Here is a 21,401-nt window from a genome sequence, read left to right as displayed (position 1 = left end):
AATGGAATTTATTACTTTAGATCAGAAAACTTCATTGAGCTCCTATCTTGTAGTATATGTTTTTCTTGTTGAGGTTATATTAAACATTTTTCTCTCCTGAAGAAAATGTGTCCACAAAATTATAAACAATGAAAGCATTCAAAGGGTTGCAAAAGTAGTCATTATCAGCAGATGACACAAGCTCTGCAGTGCAGCATTGCTTGTACAGGATTCCATTTTGAGTCTCATTGTGTCAAGGCAGAGATTTGCATTTCAATGGTGAAAGAATGAAATGAGGGTCCTCTACCTGTTGGATTGCAGTTTAATAAAGAGTCTTTGTTCAAAGCCCAGAGTGTTTTGCTTTAAAGAGCTGGTGATGAAATAGTGCAGGACAGGTCCACCCTTTGTTGCTGAAAAGCAGGATGTGAGGTTGTACGTGTGCTTCACACATACATGCACCTCTTAAGCTTTACACTTTTCTTCAGCTGTTTGCTTTGGCAGAGCTGAGTTGGATTGAGCTGTGTTGAATAGAAATTGTTTCAGTCCATGAGAGAAGTGGAAAATGCAACTTCCCTTGCACATCAAAGTTGGCACATAGGTAGCCAGAGTATTCTGCAGAAAGTCACTCTAGGAGCTACAATTCCATCTCTCTCAACCTCAGACTGGGAGAGTGGCATTTAATTCCCACTTCTTCTTTAACAGTCCCCAAATTGTTCCCTGTAGGATTCAGTGTTTCATGTCTATCTACCCTTCCCTGGATTTTACTACTAGGTTTAGGGGAGTTTCCCTACTCCAGTGTTTTTAGGGAGTTGAGGCAATTTAATTTTGGGCAATTTAGGCAAACCTCATCCTCTATTTGCAGGCTTTGGGAATGCTGTGTTAATCTCCCATATCCAGTCACCAGCTGGACAGGGAGAGCACATTGGCTGTGGTTTGGACTGTGCTGCATAAGCCTTCAGTGAGCTGGTTTAGATATTTTTGTGCAGGAGTGACACTCTGTGCATGTCTGTGGCTACTTCACATTGATTTTGACATTTTAAGTAGCCTCGATTGTAGACAAAGCAAGAGCTTAATAGGGGCTGCTTTACATCAGATAATATTTGCAGTTTCTTTGAATGTTGAGGGAAAGAGAGACTAGCTATTCTCTTGCTGTAAGTAGGATGCCACTTTTCTTCCCAGTACACTGAATTGATATTTTGATAAGAGGGGACACTAAGTGGGTGATATAGCTCAAAATGTAGGCTGGATACAAAGATAATCTGAGCTCAGAAGAGAACATGAACAGAGCTTTGAAGCAGTTGATCAAAACCTGTGAAACTAAATGCAAGGCATGTGTTTGACTGCAGCTCTGAGATTAGTTGCCCCCAAGAAGATACACCAATCTTTCATGGAGTTGTTGCATTTGTTTCTGCTTGTTTTCCCCTAATATAGAGTAATTCAGGATAAAAGTGCATTTTTCACAGGGAGCAAAAAATCTCACCAGCAATGTGAATGTCATTCCACTCTGTCAGAATTAGCAGTCTGTGTGCATTAGGGAGTTAATGTAACCAGTCAAGAAAATAGGGATGTGTTGGGACAGTGGGTTATGCAACCACTTCTAAAAGATGTATTATATATCTCAGTTTCAAAACAGTCAAAATAACACTCTGAACAATACCAGTAACCACAACTATAGTCCATTAAATCCCCTGAATAATAATTGGACTTCTAGTCAAGAGGTGCAGAAGTAAGTGCACTGGTATTCTCAGTTTAATAAAAGTGTCACACTCCCATAAGGCAGCTCCTCAGATGACATAAATTGATTTCAGGACTCCAAATCACTATCTAGGGATCTGCCCCACAGAATATAATACAGTAAAGAGTTGTGTGCACAGTCACCAACATTCAACATCTTTAAGCTATAATTGTTGCTTAGAGAGAGTTTTCTATTTTAGGTTTGTGTAGTATCACTGCTTACTGTGTTAACTTCCAGTTTTCAGCATAAGAATGATAGGAATAGTAAGGTCCCTTGTGAAACTTTTATCTCTTCTCAGTGAAAACCCTGATGGCTTTTTTAATTATTATTCCTTCTTCTTTTTTTTTTTTTTTTTTACATGCTTTATTATAATTTCATTACTGTTTGTCAGTGCTAACTGAGGTATTATTTTGAGAGGTGGAAGCACAGGTAGAACAGACACAATGCAATGTGTTGATTACCACAATATAAATACAAAAAGGAATTTGTTTTCAGAAGCATACTTTGCACTCAGTATAAGCTCATAAGTCACACACACTTTGCTGCACCCTACTATCCTTTTTAATGTCATCATCTTGTTGGTAATCTTAAAGAATCCTAACATCAATAATAGGAAAAAAAATCCTGGCCTTGATCTAAATTCTCACCTGGCACACAGTTCCTGCTGATGGCAGTGGTGGTGTGCTTGGATGCACACAGTGCCTCATGGCCCTCTGCTTCTGGGTAGTAAATGGTTTTCCAATCAGCCTGCAGACCTCATTCCCTTCTGTGACTGTGGATGCATTAGTGACAAATGCATGGCTTCCAGAATAAGAGTCTCTTGTGAGACAGTATCTGAAAGACAGACAAAGGCTGAATTTACATTTCAGGGCAGATACCCTGCAGGGTGTGTGTCAGTCTGGATTCCCAGGCAGGGTCTCTGGAATTCCTCTTGGTAGGAAATGAGGATGTACATGTGGGAAGGAAGCAATTGTGCTTGAGGTCGGTCCTCTCTGTGGTCCCTGGAAGTGGTCTAGACAGATGACAAAAACTGCTTTCCAGGCAAAAATGGGCTCTGGAACAGCAATCTTGAAACTGTTTCACATGCAAGTTCATTCTGTGGCCTTCCATCATTTTTAGCTGTTTTAGGTTGCTTTTGTGTGTCTCTATCAGTTGGATTATTTTTTATACTGTTAACACTTTTAACCCTGTTGAGACCAGAGTTTTTGTGCCTTTACTCACTGTCAGTATTCTTTTATCTTTCAAACACTTGCATTGTAAAATACAAGAATATAATGCTATATGTTGAAAATGAGGCTGTTTCTACAGTAAAGATACTAATTTTTGAACCTTGCACTTAATCCTGTGGCTCAGCTTACTGCTAAATTAATTTTCTATTCCTTTTGTTATTTTTTTAAGGGCCTGATAATATTTTCTCCTAATTGTCTGCTAAATTAATCTCCTGATGCTGTAGGAGTAACATCAAATTCCTGAAGACAATTGAAAAGCCCCTCTTAACTTATTGGTAGACAGGGCAGACTCAAGATTTTTGCTATGGATCTTTAACAAGTAACCTTCTGTCTTTGTTTTATGAGTTATTCCATGTACTTAGTTGGGGAAAAAAAGCAATTTCCATGTGGTTAGTTGGAGAAAAGACAGCTTTCAGGAATGCATGTTGGGTGGTGTATCTGCAAGGTAAACTGGCAGCCAGTATTCTTGCCATCCCAAGGAAAAAAAAAACCAGGAGGAATCCAAAACAAAAGCAGCACAGCATTTTGTATTGCATTGTAAAATTCATGGCTGGATGTAGGGAGGAGTTTGATAAATGTTTTGTCACAGTCTGGAAACACACTAACAGCCTCTCTAAGAGCAAAGACTGAGACGCAAGTCTAGCACTCATCAAATCTCCTGTTGTAGACAGGTTTTGCCTGCACGAGTCAAGGAAGAGGAAAAAAGTCTCATTTTCTCTTAATTTCTCGATTCTCCCCTAGTGGATGCTCAGGGACTCTACAATAATTCAGGGGAGGTGGGAGAATTTGGTGGTACTTACAACTAATACCTGAGAAGTAAGAATCAGGCTGTAACTGCAGACTTTGGGGAAAAATATGTAAGATCTGGGAACTTTAAAAGATGCTGTGTGAGAAGGTTAAATTGTAATGGATCTGAGTTCTGGTGGAAACAGCAAAACGAGTACATACATAAAAGTCCATCCATTTGCTACAGCAAAATAGAGCTGGCATGATCAGCTTCATGTAAAGCAAAAGTGCCTTTTGTTGTAAGCATATTCTCCAGGCTTGCCTCATGCTATTAAAATGGGAGGGAGAGGATGGGCGCTGGGTTCAGTTGTTGGTTTCTTTCTTGGCAATCTTTTGTTCCTGTATTGTTATAAAATCTACCAGGGAGAAGAGGGAGAGTATCTGCAACGCCAGAGAGCAAAAATAACAGGTCATTTTAACTACAGTGAGCAAGTATTTAGAGTGATATTTTACAAAAAGTTGGCTGTTGCCCCAGACAGATCATTTTTGAGTCTGAAGCACAGAGGAGTAGTAACTTAGCAACAGATCAGCTGGTGGGACTTGGCTGACCTAAGGAGGCTGATGGAAGAGTCCCCAGGTGAGGAGGAGGGGGTTATAAAACAAAAGTGGTTGAAGTAGCAAGGTTTGGAGAGCAGAAGAAAAGGGAACAGATTGCCTTAAAAAGGGGAAACTGGTGCCCTTTTCTCTAGAAAAGCTGTGTGTTGAACCTCTGACCTAGGCTGAAAAAGTGCTGAAATATGGCAAGGAATTTGGAGTGCAGTAGGGCATGTGAGCATCTGTTGTTTCACAGATATTTGTAATTTTTTTTTTAATATTACTTCATTAGGTAAAGAGTCTAGACACCTTGAAAAATTCAGAGATTGTATGAACTTTAAATTGTCTCCTTATGTTGAAGGTTGGAGCTTGTGACAAATTAATGCCTAATGAATTACAGGATAATCCTACAGCCCTCACACTGCTGTCCTGGGAAAGGTGTAATAACCAGTCTCTACCAAGCAAGAGCACCAGAGAAAGAAACTGGAGGTTTTGTAGGGATCTAAGAGATTAAATCTAGCAGCCTAGACATTGGGGACCACCAAAGCAAAGATGTGCCTCTCTGGCATAGGATATAATTGAGACCATATAGCACCTTGTATAAACAGCTAAGAGCTCTGCTTTTCAGAAAAGGAGCAGAATTTGATCTTCTTTGGTTTATTAAGTTTTGGGGCATTTCAATACCATGCATTTCAGTTTCAGCTTTTTAAAAAAATAATCTTAAATATTATAGGAGAAGAAAAAAAATCATTTTCTCTCTGTATTTACCAGAACTGTTTTTTAAATATCTGCAGTGATAAAAATGCAGGGAGATGCTGTCCACATTGTGAGTCTGAAGAGAAGACAGCATTCTTTTCTTCACCACTGAAGCAATTTTCCAATGCTAATTCTTGGTTTTGGAAGAGGAAGTTTAAGTGGTGATGTTTGTGGTTGACAGGAGATAAAAATGGCATCAGTTCTGTGTGCAAAATTGGTTTGCTTCAGTGGGCGTTGTGGCATGGCTTGTGTACTTCTCTCTATTTGTAGGAAGCTGCCTCCTGGTTTTTATACCACTGCTCTTTTTGTTGGTCATGGAATATCTGCTGCTACCTTTTATTTTGTGTGCACAGAATTGTTCTTCTGCAACAAACTCAGTACATCAGGATGGCTCCTCTGCTGCTCACTAGAGCTCCCACAGGATTTTCTCATTTCTGGTGCTTCCAGCTCTTTCTCAAGAGTCACAGCAGCTATCTCCAGACACTCTCAATGGTTTGTTTTTTGGTTTGTTTTGTTTTGAATCCCACAAAAGAAACAAAAAGCTTGTCTTCAACTTGGTCTGCTAAGTGTGAAGGACTGGAGATGGTTGTGCTGCTCCACTGATGTTTAAGGAATTACTACATTTTCAAAGTATGGAACCATTTCCCTTCAGCCAGAGACGCCACAAGTGGTGTCATAAATATCCTATATGTGTACAAACATGTTCTCTTTTCATATGAGGAGCACGAACTGTCTAACTTGCCAGATTTGAGGTTTGAGGGCTATCTTCTCTTAAGACTGCCTGAAGAGAAAGCATAATATTCTAACTTCCATGTTGAAAAGCAACACAGCTTGGTTTGAATGTGATTCATTCTTGCTTTATAAATTGCATTCTTTCTCTATTTAATGGTTCTCCTTTTTGTCTCTCTGTTTCATTTCCTCTGGTTTTGGTGGATTTTTCTATTTTTTTCTTTTCTATTTTTTTTTCTTGTTTTCTTTTTTCCTATTTTTCCATTTTCCATTTTTTTGCTTTTTTTCGTTTTTTTTTTGTTTTTTAAAAATGCCTGTTGCATATTGACTCCTATACTTAAAACATTGCATCAGTTGATGACAGTGACAGCTTTACTACTGAATATAGAAGAGAATTAGGTTTATTGAAATATTTTTATCTTGTATTTCAGTGAAAGCCTGTTCATATACACCCCACAGAGACTTTTCTGTGACTGGTATTCCACAAGATGTGATGACACAGATGAACTTCTGTAATTGCAGTGCATTAATACATTCTGTATGTTATTTTAGACTATGTACAATATTTCAGGTTGTGGGATCTATATTCACAAAGATTGATTTGACAGAAAATTACAATGAAAAATACAATGTCTTTGAGAGACTAGCATCCTTGCTAGATGCTTTGTGAAACAAGAGGTTTACCTGAAGTATTTCTCTGGCCAGTTTTTCTGTTTTGACTATATAGGACATTGCCTTAAAATCTACTAGACTAGTAAAGGATATTCTGGTATTTTGATTAGATAAGAGACCTTCAAGGCATTAAACATGAGAGAGCTCATTCCCTAAAATTCCTTTCTGTTGAATTTAATAGGTTTCTCCTGTTATTTGCCTCCATTTCCACTCAATGGCTGCATAGCTTGGGTGTGAGTTTTGGGATACACAATTCAGCATTGAAAACTAGGAGGACAAATTATTTGTTTAAGCTTCTCAAGCTGTTTGGAGGCAGAAGAGCCTCTCTCCAAACCTTTTTTATGCCAATATTTGGAGTTTTGCAGAGCTCTAGTTTACTCTTATTTTTTATTACGTTTTCAAAAGGAATTTGGATGTTGCATATTTTTTGTTCTAAACTGTACATTTGCTTCTTGAACATTGACAGTGTTTTATTAGGTAAGGCAATCAAAAAGTTAAACTGATGAAGAAGGAAGATCTAAATGCCCTGACTAGTTCAACAGCTGAACATGTAGAGCAAGATGAAGTAGAATATAAGAATGTAAATAAAAGCTGTCCTTAAAGCTTCTAAAGTGTGTATTTCACTGAATCAGGCTGAAGAGTCATAGTTGCTATAGTGTGAAGATGTGGGTTATTATGAAGAACACCATCATATTTCCTTAAATAATCTCTTCAGGTAACATTTCTTTTCCATCTTAGATGAGTCTTTTGTGTTAACTTTGGCAATTTCCTTGGTGTACTACAATGTAAAAGTAGTCTTAAGTACTAAAACTTACTTTCCCTAGAAACTTCAATGCCTTGTTACAAGGTTGTCATTCATGTGTTAAGATTTTAATTGACTCAGTAAATAACCATCATGAGTTTCTACAATGGAGGACTGCTGAAGTATAAAAACCTCTGTTCAGTCTCTTATGTTGAATCATTTGTTGGTAGACACTGAGTTTGGTACCCTGTGTTCATCTGTTCTCTCATCCTTCTCTTAAACATTTTATTGCCTCTTCTGTTCACTCACATCACAGACAAACGTAGGTCACAGAGGACTCCATTGTTTCCAAAGCTGTGCAGGAGAGAGGTATTATTTTATTAATATTTTCCAACTTTGCCTTCTCTAATGGGAAGGGAAAATGATGTGAGGTGTGTGTCCCTTGGGCTATAGAGTCCCATTCTATGATTTGCTTTTTGAAGCATGCTGGCAGGTTATGAGTCATGTACAGATCTTGGGAAGAACTTCCCAAGCAAGAGAATCTGTTTGAATGTCAGTGCTTTTCTCCTTTCTTCCAGGTGTGCCAAATTACTGTCATCATTAGCAAAATGGCTTTTACTAAAGTGTCAAAATTTAAGTTACTCTTTTGGTATTTCCATTGCATCAGTCATATAAAGCCTCTGTATGACTGCAGAACCTGATGTTCTGAAGGGAAGACATCCCATTAGAATTGATAGTGAAGAAATTAAATAGCTGGGGTGTGCTCAGTACTTGTGAGCTTGTTTTCCTTTATTAACCTAAACTCTCCTAAAGTACAAGAAACACAAGTGCAATATTCTCAGCCACCCCAGGGTAAGAAGTGTGAACAAATTGCCCATGGAACACTGAACTAACTGCAGGTGTGACCAAGGGTCAAAGCCTGAATCCTCTGTACTGATAATCTCTATTCCTGGCTGGCGTTTGCTGCTCACTAGTTCAGCATGAGTTAGCCAGGGCCTGCTCTTCCACACTGCAGCAAGTCAATGAATTCATGACTCAGGCCCCAAGGTCCTTGTTTGTCTCCCAGTCTGTACCTCTCTCTTCTGTCAGTCTGTCCTGACTACCTTGATGATGAAGTCCAGACGGCCTGAAAATTGCAGGTTTCATATTAATTTCTGATCTGACTTCCTATTTTTCAGGAATGTTTAGGTATTTTTAACCAGTTTGTTAAAGCAAGACATTTGGTCTTTTGTATTTTTCTTGACTCTTAGGTCTCAAAACAAAGCAAAAAAAAGTACTATTATTTTTATTCTTGGGTTCCTCAGCACTCAAGAAAATACAAACCTCTCAAGCATTTTAGGCAGCAATGGAAATCCCAATGTGAAATACATTTGGGTTTTGCTGGTTTTCATATTATTTAAACTGTAATTCCCCTGCAATAGCATTGTCTCTTCTTTATGTTTTCACTAAAGCTTTTGAATTTCAAAACATATTGAATTTTAAGCTTTCCTATTCACACTGCTCACTCATTCCTCCTTAACCATCAAAGTTCGCTCGCTGTTCCCCAACTGCCTGCTGTGACAATAGCCTCTTTTCAGCATTAAAGATTATTTTAAAATTAATCCACAATAAATCCAATTTCTAAACATCCTCAGCATCACTCACTGCAGCATGAATTTACACATACTGTGAGTTTGTTCAGTGAAATGTGAATATCCAAGATTTTCCCATCACAGGAATTGCATGGCTGAGTTTAGATGTCTTATTAAATTTCCACAAAAGGGAATTTATACTGTAACAGAGAAACAAAAGGATAAGATAGGGCACTAAACAGTCAATTGAAAAACAATACCAGTGCTATGGGCAGCAGGTAATAAATACAGTGCTATCTCTATCTTTTTTAATTTTTTTTTTATTCCTTCTTGTCAGGGTAACCACATTTAATAGGAGGTCAGTTGTGACAAGTGACCTTCAAGTGATAGTTTATGGCAGTAGTCCATTTGTAACTTTTTTTTTCCTCCACAGAATCATATTTATAGGTGCATTGTATAGATCTTTAGATTCAGGCATTGTTCCTACACTGCTACAGATATTTAGGAAAATAAAACTAGGTGGTAGAGCTTCGTGGAAAATGTCACAGTCACTTTGAGGCTGACAGGAATTTTAGTACATATGAAGATCTTCCCCAAGAGTGTTGCCCAGCATGCACAAGCAGCAGAGTGTGCACAGCATGACTAGCAGAGGCTCAGGGGAAAGAATAAAATGAAATTCCTTTTGTAACTGGCTGTAACTCTTCTTCCATCTGCTGCCTGGGTCCTTTCATCTTCCAAGTTCTTGTAAAGTTACCCAGTCTTTACACTCAATAGCTGCTTTCTGTCTGGTGCTGAGAGCAGAGTAGATGAAGGGGATGTCCTATTAGGAAAAAAACCCACAAATTCTCTTAAAAAATGAAAGTGAAAAGGTAGAATCCAATTGCTTAATAGTATCTCCAATACTTCAGCTTGCTTAAATTGCTTTTCTGTTATACAGTGTGCTATTATTGATAGTAGTGGCTACAAGGTGTCTGAAAGAAAGATGGAAGCAGGAAAAAAGCCCAGTCCACTAATGCATTACATCCCAGCTTCATTAGCATCTCGTTTTTCTCTAATGCAGCAGGTGTGTCTGCATAATGCACAGCTTGGCCCACTGCTGTACATGCTAAACCTCAGTAACTACACTTCTGAATCTTGACTCTGGATTAGAAACGTGTAATGGACTGAGCATGTAATTGCAGTAGACAAACACTGCTGGCATTAAATAAGAACATGATTCTGGTGGAAACCACACTGAATGCCAGATGTAGGTTACTTTGCTGTTTTTCTCTCATGCTTTAATCCTTTTCCACCTTGCCTCTTTTTGTCACTTGCTCCTTCTTTCTTTTCTTGAGAACTGAAAGTGCTCACTGAAAAGGTAATACCTGAGATGTGTATTCATGTCAAGTTATAATCTTGTAGCAGATGCCATTACAATGGCTGTCAAATACATCTTTAGTGAGCTGTGCTTGCTAAGCATTTCCCAATACTGATGTTACTAGCATAGAAGCAGCCTGATTACTCCAGTTTGATTGACTCCCCCCAACCTAAATTGAGAAGAAAAGCTATTACCTTTTTGAACAGAAATTACATACATCAGAAATTATATAGTTATTTGCCTTTATGTCTCTCTTGAAGCAGAAGTAGGTCTCAATGCATGTCATACCATCAAAAGTGATTTTTATGGCTTTCAGCAGGTACGCATTTGTCTTCTCCAAGAAGCCACTAATTGTATTTGAGTCATCAGTCAGGGAATATATTTCTTTTGGATTTATGCAAAACACTTGTATTTGTTTAGCCTTTGCTCAGGTGAGACAGATTTTATGATACATAACACACAATTCAGTGCATTGTGTTGTCCAACCCATATTTGTTCATGTAAAATTCTGAGATAATACAATGCTGAATGTGCTAATTTATCTGCTTTGGGGAATTACATGGAAAGCAGGTACAGTTGAAATCAGGCTGTGGTGAAGATGGAAAGAGGGGGACAACCACAGGTCAAGTAGGATGGTCTTGTCTAGGAGCAGACACCCCATACCACAGCAGGTTTCCTGATCTAGGAGGAAGGAGTCCCTGCCCACAGCAAGGGGGATAATCTTTAAGGTCTCTTTCAACCCTATTTGTTCTGTGACTAGATCTACCATGGAAATATTCAGGTGAAACACAAGGTAACTTTATATTACATAACAGATTATTGAAAAGAATTTGATTTTGCTGAATTGCAAGTACTTTTGTTGGACTTATTAGAAGAAGCTTGGCATTCTTTTTCTCTAATGCTACCTTCTTTCCTCTGTTTCAGGGTCTGGATTATCAGAGGGTATGTAGAAGCCAGGAAGATGAACTTCATATTGCTTGTGTGCTGTATGCAAAATAGACCCAAATTAGATTGGATTTCTGTCTCTTTTAGCTGTTTTCTGAGACAGCAGATGCAGTTTGGATATAGTAAATATACAGCCATCAAATAAAACCAGCTGTCACTGAAATATGTGAAATCAACAAAGCACCTTAAAAGCACCTTGTCTGAACACCGTAGTGTAGAGGTCACTGACCAAGTGCATAGATTGTCTTTTTGGGAGAGAGAGAAGAGTTTTCATTTAAATTAATGTCCAGAGTTGTCAAAGTAGTTGGCTGGCTGTCACCAAGCCCTCAGACTTTCTTATAGAGTCAAAAAATTATCAACTGTTTTAGGAAAAAAAAAGATTGACTCTTGGACAGAATCTGTTTTCTTATTTTCTTTCTTTTACTTTAATTACAGTATTGCCATCCTTCAGTTAATAAATTGCAAGATGTACCTGAACTGAAAGAATAATGCAGAATGACTGAGTACTATTTGCAAATTTATAATAGTTGAATCTGAAAGCAAATGCATGCTTTAGATCAATTTAGAGTCAAGCAAAAATAAGAGAATGATCTTACTTGGATTTGAAGACTAAATTCTGCAGAGGCTAATTATTTATCTGATTGACTAGAGGTGTAATTTACATGATACCTGTTTCAGAGGGAAAAGGTTCACTTATTTTTTTTACGTTCCTTATGTTTGCCTTTTACATTTTTCCTGGTCTTTTTAATTATAAAGTGCCTGATTTTACCAAATGTGTTAGCAGTGTTTTCCCACAGAAGTGCTTCACTAGATAATTTTTGCTGGTTTTATCTATAGCCTATGTTTTTAATAGACATAGTTGAATACAGTACAGGTAATAACTGGTATTTCAACTGCTTTTCTCATTCTTTAGCTTAGCTATTGTTTAGGAATGCAAAGATTTTCAGAACCTCAGTAAAAACCTGTATCTGAAAACTGACTATTGTTAGCACATGTCTGTGGAATGTATTCTAGAAATACCATGGTATTTCAGATTTAGATACTTTACCCTATTCCCCTTTAATTTAATATATTTTTTAAAGTTGCCTAGATAGAACAAAACTCCTGCTAGTTTCAGTAAAAGAAGAATAAATTCTGAGCATTTGCCAAGATTCAGCACAGAAGAGCAGAATCTCAGAAGTCACCAGAAAACTTAGAAATTTCTGTGACTTGAGTTCAAATGACAATACTGTGACTCTTGGCACCTAAAATGTAGTTCTCATGCAAAATACAGCAGCTGCTTACATGTTAGGGTAGCACTCTGCAGGGTGGAAAATAAGAAATGATGGTGTGTTGATGCTGGGAAGCCTGAGACCAGTGATAAATCATAAATGTTCTGCCAGAAGCGTCTCTGCAACTGTCTTAGAGTCCAGCTCATGACATCCTTATCAGTAATCTGGAGCACAGGCCTTTGAAACAAACAATACTGAATGTTCATTTCCTCAGCCAGACCATGTTTTCCTCATTACATGAAAAGGAGCTGAAAGTTGCCTGGGCTGTCAGCACATTCAGTGAATGTACTCAAAGCCTTCTGCATCCTCCTCCTTTCCTTCCAGATAGTCACTGATTCTTTCAGGAGCCCAAAACCTTGCTAAATGCCTTTTTTTACTCTTCTTACTTAAGCATTAACTGTTCTTTTGTGCTAATCTTAAGCTTTCCACAAGTGATGCTCTTCCATTTGCCCATTACACTTTCAGGTGTGTTTCTGTCTAGCTGTTACTTTGCAGTTTTTGAAACATTTCACATTCCTAGAAGGTATTGTCCAAAACATCATAATGCTTTACAAAGGCAAAATTCCTACCTGCTTATATAATTTGCTAAGAGAATCGAAGAGATTTTCAGAGCCAGTTACTTTTTCTTGTTTTGAGTTTTGGATTAAATAATGGCTTTCATATGTGCCATCTAGGAGGGGGGTTGGAAAAAGCTGAAATAAACAGCTATGTACAATTGTTTCTTTTTGTACAACATGTACAAAATGTAAATGGAAAAATTCTGTTGTATTTTCTGTCAGTCAGTCAATCTTCAACCTCTTCTTCCACTTCCAGGGACCTGAGCATCTATGAACTCTCCTGCAGCTGAGTGTATCAGTGCTACTGCTGGTTCCACAGGCAGTGCTCACCAGCAGAAAATTGCTGCTTGAAATTAGTATTTTAATGAACTGATCTCAGATGTAAAGCCAATTCTCCCAGGCATTAAAGAAATAAGTGGAGGGAAAATGAATAACTGTGAAGTTCAACAGACAGATGGTCAGCAGCTACTGGCTTGGCAGAGGAGTGCAGCTGGTTCAGGTTTTGGTCCCACAAGCTGCCACAGCTCTTGGGGCCAGGCCCAGTGGGACTTAGCAGTGTTAGGGTTGTGGTTGGACTTGATGGTCTTGGAGGTCTTTTCCAACTTAAATGATTCTGTGATTCTTTCCCTCTGCTGCGGCAGGATCTGCTAAGGGAGTGGTAATTTAGTAACTACCCTGAGAGTTCAAACAGTGTAATCACAGTCACCAAGTGGAAGAGAAGCTCTCTGGAGACTGGTTATTGCTTTGCCCAGGAAAAAAAATCAGAAAAGCAAGAAAAAAATTCTTACCCTGCTAGATTGAAAAATTAACCTGTGTGAGAGATGGGAGTGCTTTTGTGGAGTTTGCAGTGATTACACAGCCTGTCAAACAGCAGAGGATATTTTGTTCAGCAGAATCAGTACTCTACAAGATTTGAAAGTCTTTCAAAAAATTGTGTGGGTGTGTGAAAAGTGAAGTAACAAGAATTGTCATTAAAGGAGAAATGAGCTAAAATGAGTCTGAGGAGAAATTTTATTTTTGAATGTTCGGAAGAAAAATCCCTTGATACTCAGTAGCTAGATTAGAGAACAGTATAAATGCACAGAAGAGAGAAAGTGAGCACAAATTCTTCAAATGGAGACTGCAGCAATTTGATTTTAAAAACCACATTTTTGTATATGCCAGTAAATTTAGTTGTGTGATTAGAAGGCTCCTTTTGTTTCTCTTGCAGTAAATGTTCCTCTCTCACAGCCATAGTCATGAAGGCTGTATAATAGCAACTAAACAGTTACCAACACACCAAGCCTTTACTTAACTCTGGGTCCTTTTGTATATTTGTTTCACAGTGGGTGTGAATTCCTACATAGAGAGAGTTTGGGGTTTTTTTCTCAGAAACTCAGTGAAAAGCAGGAGTTTAAAAAGTTGCAGAAAGTTTGCTATGATTTGATAGACAGGCATACAAAGTAAGTGTGAAATTGCACAAAATAATGTTGCAATTAGGGATCAGTTCAGAAATCCTGGCAGTAGATCTGCTTCTAATGAAGTTAAAGCAGACATTTGAATGAAATGGTTTAATAAGGGAGCCCAGAAGGAAATTATTTAAGATTATAATAGATAATTTCAAATTAAACAATTCCTTTTTGCTGTTATTAAAATTTCTGAGCCCAAGGTTGGGCATTCATTGATGTTTTAATTAGTTTAGTTTCTTAATATAGTACAAATCATTTGTTTCAGTCATACATTTGCTCCAGACTGATAACAAAATCATTAGATTTTGACAGTGGAGCATTTTATTTCTCATGTATTCTATGTAATCTATCTTTGGTAGTTATGTACATTTCATGTACCCTTAGCATAGTGGAATGGGAGCTAGTATTTTGTTATCTTTTGGTATTGCAGAAAACATGGTAGCAGTTTAGACTTCTGACAAATTTTACACAGAGGGAATTTTACAAATTACTGTGAATGTCACAGTATTATTTTTACTGTCATTCTATGTCCTTGGTTGGTTTTGTACCTTATTTACTATGTGGTTTTAATTTTCTCATTTGTTAGGATTAGTGTAATCAGCACATAAGTATGCTTGACCACTAGATCATGTGAAACGCCTGATCTGAATTAACATGAAAAAAAAGTAGAAAGTGTTGGGTTAAACTTAAACCCATACAGATAAATGAAGCAATTATGCACACACGACCCCAAAAAAGAAATCTGGGAATGATAATGCTGCAGTTTTACACAGCAGGAATGTGCCTTTGAAGGATTCAAAAATGTTGTGTCTTGCTCAAGTAGAAACAGAAGCGAACTTTAAAGATCATCTAGACAACCCCACCTACCATGGGCAGGAGTATTTTCCACTAGATTCTGTTGCTTAAAGCCCTTTCCATCCTGACCTTAAACACTTAAAAGTGTTGGGAGTTAAAGGCCTAATGTACGGATGTATGTCAAAGGCAAAAGGGGAGATTCAAGAACCCTGCTGTATTTATTATCTCCAGACATCTATTAGATGTATGAAAAGCCACATGGTGTAAGCAGCTGTATGATGAAGGCATGAGGGGTTTGCAATAAGTTATGATTGCCTGCTACTCTCAGAAGCCATTCTGAGTAGCAGGTCAGTCATTGCTTTTTGTTCCTAGAATGAGCAGCTTTATTCAAAAGCAGTTCCTGATGTTAAATACCTGTTCTGTTTGTGGTCTAACTTGCATGGCACACAGTTTTAAGTCAGCTGGCTGATGGGTGTTAGTGACACTGTGAGTTCTGACATCTGGTATTGATACTGCAAGGCATCAATAGGGCACAGTAAACTGAAGGGAAATGGTGGGAAACATAACACTGAAAGTCATCAGTGAGAAAAGTCCCAGGGACTTCTAATGCCCTCACACTTTTCCTGTAAATAAGTAGAGCAGGGAAGAGTCTTCTGATTAATTTCTGGGAGTCTGGATCTCTGTCAGCGCTGCTGCATGTGCAGCTCCTGGGCACAGCCTGGGATGTGTGCAGGGTGTGCTGTGGGGCTGGGGCTCTGTTCTCACCTGAGGTGAGGCAGGGAGCAAAGCTGAGGGCTGAGCTGGGCAGCAGGGTGGGGTACAGGGCTGGCTCAGCTGTGCTTCCTGAGAGGGCAGACTGCATTGCACATCAGCTTGCTCTGACCATGGGGAGCAAGCAGCAGCAGTTCTGGCTGGAAGGATAATATATGCTGTTCTTGGCTTTTTCTAAGACAGGTCTTGCTTAGGTCAGGAGGGTGAGTTCAAGTGTTTCAATGGCTGGATTCAGCCCCTGGGCTGTGCAGCTCACACTGCTTTAAACCACAGCCTGTTTCAGTATTCAGTATTGAATGGCAGAACATGTGCAGGAAAGCTTCTTTCCACCACTGTTCTTCCCACCTGCCCAGCTTTACAACCAAATAGGTTTTTGTCTTGGATTATAACACTGTATTGAATGTTTCATTGTCCTTATTCTTTAGGGTTTTCTCTTTTTTTTTTGCAAGCCTGAGTTATCAAGCAAGCTAATAGAGTAGTGAAGGTGTTTGACATTAATAAAGCTAATGAACAACAATGTTGGAGCTGTCTTCATGCATGCAATCAGTTTTATGAAGCTCACTTTTTCAGTCATTTCTCCAGGTGCTCATACAGGATCCTGGCAAAAATGAGTCATAAATACTTAAACACTTTGAGTACTTTGATGAATATTTTATATTGTAGAATATGTGAATATTAGTAATTAATGCAGACTTGAAAGTTAGAAAAATTTTTATAACCAGAAAGCTGGTCACTGGGCTCAGGGATGCAGTTGGAACTGAATGAAAGATAAGTGTTTGCCAAATTACCTGCTTGAATTTCATGAAAAACTGTGAGTGCAAATGGAAAATGTTTCCTGCAGTGTACTAGTTCTCACCTCTGCATTCTGGAAAGCTGTGGCAGGGCACTGATAATGGGCATAGTGCAGGCTACACCACAGTGAGGGGGAGAGAAAAGGAGCAAAAGCTGTCAAGATAGATGCCAAATGGAAATATATCCCTCTTGCTTCAGTTGCTGCACTGAGAGTCTAAGCAGACAGTGCTGGCAGGTCTGAGGAGTGGTATGAGCAAATCACCTGGGGCTGGGGAAAATAAAATCCAATTGCTATGTTTCAGTCCAGTTTCTCTGAAAGCAAGAACATTAGAAAGCAAATCTGGTACTCCTGTGACAAAGAAATGGAGGAAACATCCAGCCATGGATGACAGTTTCTTCTGTCTTGAGGTCTTGAAATGAATTACCCTATTTACATCCCGTTTTATTCTGTGCTTAGATTCACTCCCAGTGGGGGGACATTTCAGTGTGTTTGTGTACCAGCATGTAGGCTTTTGCTGAGGTCCAGGTCACCAGCATCTGCTTGGAAAGGAACACAGCAGGAGACATTATCCAACAAGTTTTTAAATGCATTGATAAGGTTTTGACATTTTAAGTGAAGGAAATGGCTAGAGGGCTCTTTTCTGTGTAAATAAATAAGAGGAAATCGTTGAAGTTGTCCAGACAGGGTAACCTTGGTGAGAGCAATCAAGATATGTTATTGTATCTAGTTTCTATGGCAGGAATGGAAAATAACAACATAATAGCAGCATATTATTTTTATAAAAATTATATCCAAGTGCATACTTACCTCATTGTGAAGGAAAGGTTGAAAGATTAGCAAGAGAGCAGCCCCAAGTAGGAGAAGAAAGTCCACAGGAAGTAGAAGCTGTATCAGGTTACTAGAGTCAGGATAGAATTGTAGCATAGACTCTTAAGAATACTGTGAGAAAGACCAAGGCACAAAATGAAATTGAGCTAACAAGAAATCAGAAGTAATAAGAAATGTTTTTATAAGGGTATTTTTCAACAGTTCATTGTGAAAATGGAAAGGCTTATTAATTAGTGTCATCCTGCTTCTTGTACTATTTGGTACCCTATTAGCAATTTAAATAATAGAAAGATTTTTCAAATTCCTTCCAAGTCCATGATCCAGTGTCATGATTTATGAGTGGGCACACTCTTAATACAGTCACATGAAATTTTGAAGTGTTCGCAGTTCACACCAACTTCTAGGCTTTCAAAGCTGTTGATTTTACTTTTCAGAAAGGACTGTTTGCCTCTTTGAGATGTGCACTGAAGAGAAAAAATGAAACAAAAGGTGCTGAAAGAAAAAGTGCAAATGAGACCATCTCCTCTTGGTTTTCTTCTCTAATGATATTTAGAGAAGATACTTACTTTCTTTAGGATGCCCTGACTCCAAAGTCATAGACATCCATATACCTGCTTAGTTGGTATCAGATACTTTTAAAAGCACTGCTGTACTTGGATCTGGGCTCTACATGCTCTTGCAGCCTTTCTAGCAAGCCCATATAGACTATGGTAGCTTTAGCCAACATTTGACAACTTGTTTCTCAAAATCCCAGGAGGATCAGGGCTCAAGATCAGCAGAGGGAGAGGGCAGCCACTGGAATCTTTCAGGCTGGTGCATCTCAAGGAAGTCACATGGTAAAAATTGGTGATTCCTGGTGATCAACACAGGTTTAACTCCAGGTGACTGGAGTTATTTTGTTGATTAATGGAAGGGAATGCCCAAAAGTGTGCCTGTAAGACAGCCATGGCTTAGTTGTCCTCTGCTCTGAATTGCTGAGCTACAGAGCAGTGGGAGACAGACAACTGAGCAACGCGTCTCTTGGCAGAACTGCAAACTTTGAATGTTGGGAGTGGGATAAGAAGGAATGTTGTGGTGACATGTTATAAACAAATCAGGCAACCAGATTTGTCTCAGCCTTGGAAGAATGGGCCTTAGTGTGACTGGAGGGTATTTTTGGGATGTCTACTTGCAACCTGAAATCTATCCAGCAGGCAGCTGGAAATGCCCTAGAATCCACAGGAAGATCAAATTGCCCTACATAAATCAGAAGTTCTTACTTTGTTTCTAGAAATATAAGGTATGGATATATTTTGGATATGTTCATTTATATCTTACACTTTAAGGCTAATGTGAGTTGTGATTGATACATTAGTTTGTAACTGTTTATAAATTAAATGCTGATGTCCTGATGCTTCTCACTCTTGCTATAGCTTGATCCAACATCACTGTTGGTTTAGATTCCTCTGAATTCTTTAATGTTTCACTCCTCACTCTACAATAAGGTAAATGTACTTAATTTAAATGGTGTCAGCCATTGCCAGCATGGATGACTGTCTCCGTTTAACAAAGAGAAAATCTTTCAAAAATGTGCCTTAGAAAGATGGCTCTTCAGAAAAGCATTGTAAAAAATGCTGACAAGATGGTTATAATAATTTTCCTAATGAATTCCTGAGTAAGGTACTGTGATAAATCAGTTCAGGCTTTGTATAAGAGGAACAGCTTTACAGCTATTAAAAAACTTTACCTTTTTGAAAGTCAGTTAATCAAGACAATTCAGATACATAAGTGAAAGAAAATTAGGTATCTACATTTTGACATTGAGAGGTGGCATTTAATCTTAGGACTCGAAACAATTTCAGTTTCTCAGAGGACTTTTGATGCTTGCCAGCATTCCTGGTGCATCCTGAGGTAAGGAAATTATTTTGCTAACTCATAAACTACTTTCAAACATTCAGAGCTCTTTTCCATAGTCTGTTGAGAGCAGTTTTGTGCTAAGAGCAACAACTTTTTTTTTTTTTTTTTTCTTTTTTTTTTTTTTTTTTGGTAGTGCTGGTATCCAGTTTTCCAAGCTAATTCTCCCTCTTCCTTTGGAAGGTGACTTGACAACCACAAGAATCTCTAGAATAAATCAAAGATTCATTTTCAGCCCAACAGGCTCAAATGACTTGGAAGTTCAGCTATGCTACTACATTCAAGGTACATGACCCAGCCCCTATAAAAGACACTTCAAACTTACAAAGCAACAGGCATTCATTCAGGGCATCGTGGCAAGGTTTGCAAGCTGAGCCATGGCATTATTCCAATTTAGTTTTGTTGCTTTGCATTCTGAAATAAGGGCATTTTCCACTGCCTTTGGAGACACTGCACGATTTTCAGCTGCACAGTGTCAACATACCCAGTGTCAGAGGAGATTTCTGTCAATAATTTATTCATAATACAGAATTTTTTTCTAGTGTAAACATACTCAGTTAAAGACTGTTTCCATCTGTTCAGCTTTCTGTGTCTCACAGGTCCAGGAGACTTTTTGAAATTGTAGTTAGTGGTTAAACTTCTGAATTACGTCTGAATTCCCTACGACTCAGCATTATCAGAGGAGCAGCTATAAGCTTGCAGGATAGCTGACCTTCAGTCTTCTGAAACATTCAGATTTCACCTTGAAGGGATTTCCTGGATGTGCTACCACAGTGTCATAGCATAATGTATCTCTCCTTGCTTGATTTTTTGTACAAACATCTTCTCTTCACAGGAAACATGTCAAAGCCCATTTTTAATCCCATATGCACATGCAGGCCTAAATCTTTTGAAAATAAATCCTCTGAAAAGCCCTAACTGGGGGTTTTTAGAGGTATTCTGTTCCTGTGTAGCATAAAGGAACTACATAAATAATAGGGAATTTCAAGAAAAACAATATTCTCTCTCTGATGCACACATTGTATGGATGCAGGAGGCAGAGATAAATCCTTTGTTGTTGGAGATGAGTATATCTATGTAATGATCCAGGTGTGTTTGTAAAGCAGCAAAGCAAACCAGGGAGGCACCTGTTGCACAGTCTGGTGGTTGCAGTGTCTTCAGACTGGTATTCAGGAGATGGCTATGTAAAACAGCAGCAGGGAAGAAGGTATTCTCAGTTCCCCAGAAAAACCTGCTGTTTCTCAAAATATTTTCCTCTTTAATGCAGTGAGAGCTCTGTCCCTGGGCATTGGCTGTGGGTGCCAGGAGGCAGCAGGATACTTGGAACAAACTTCTTGAGAGTCCAGCATGAGCTCCTGAGAATCATTTTCTGTGCCATGCAGAAGGGTGTAACTGCTTATCAGTTTTTCCTCTTGAATTCACTCTCCACTATTCTATTTGTAATTAATTTTGCAGTCTGGATGATATATGGACCATGCTGTATCCCCTCCTGCTTTGGGGCTGGTGTGTTTAAATCCCTGGAGTTAACATTCTGTGATTCAAAACTCCTAATTAGTTATTGAGGGCTCCACTGTGTCTATAGAGGATAGTTTCATATCACACTTACATGAGAATCAAGGGTTTCTTAAGAAGACGAACACTGTTTGAAATTCCAGTTGTTTCTGAAAATCGGCGATTAACAAATGTGTTTTATATTCTAGACAGCAGAACTGCCTGTAGTTGTGTTACAGGCTTGCTTTTTACTGGTGAGCAGAAGTTTGCACCTCTTCAGCTTGGAGAAACACACTGATAATGTTTTAGAGAGCATTTTGTTCTGACCCTCCTTGGGCTAATTTTGCATAGCACCGTGTGACCATAAGAGCTTTCTAGAGAACACACCACCACTGTGCCACATCTGCTCACTGAGGCAGAACTCCAAACATGTTTTGCAGTCCCATTTCTGGCTTTTCAACACACACGTGGCTTTTGGTACAAACTGCTGTTTGCAACGAGCTCCCCAGAGATTTCTTG

The 21,401-nt window shown here is 38.6% G+C and overlaps 1 protein-coding gene across 1 annotated transcript in view; it reads left to right on the top strand.

The window, feature by feature from the left end:
- BANK1 (B cell scaffold protein with ankyrin repeats 1) overlaps window positions 1-21,401 on the top strand; it is a 129,664-nt gene that overhangs the window by 85,912 nt on the left and 22,351 nt on the right. The gene's annotated exons all lie outside the window — the stretch shown is intronic.

The sequence above is a fragment of the Erithacus rubecula genome (genome assembly GCF_903797595.1).
Source record: "Erithacus rubecula genome assembly, chromosome: 5".
Taxonomy (NCBI): Eukaryota; Metazoa; Chordata; class Aves; order Passeriformes; family Muscicapidae; genus Erithacus; species Erithacus rubecula.
This window is presented reverse-complemented; position numbering and strand designations above follow the sequence as displayed.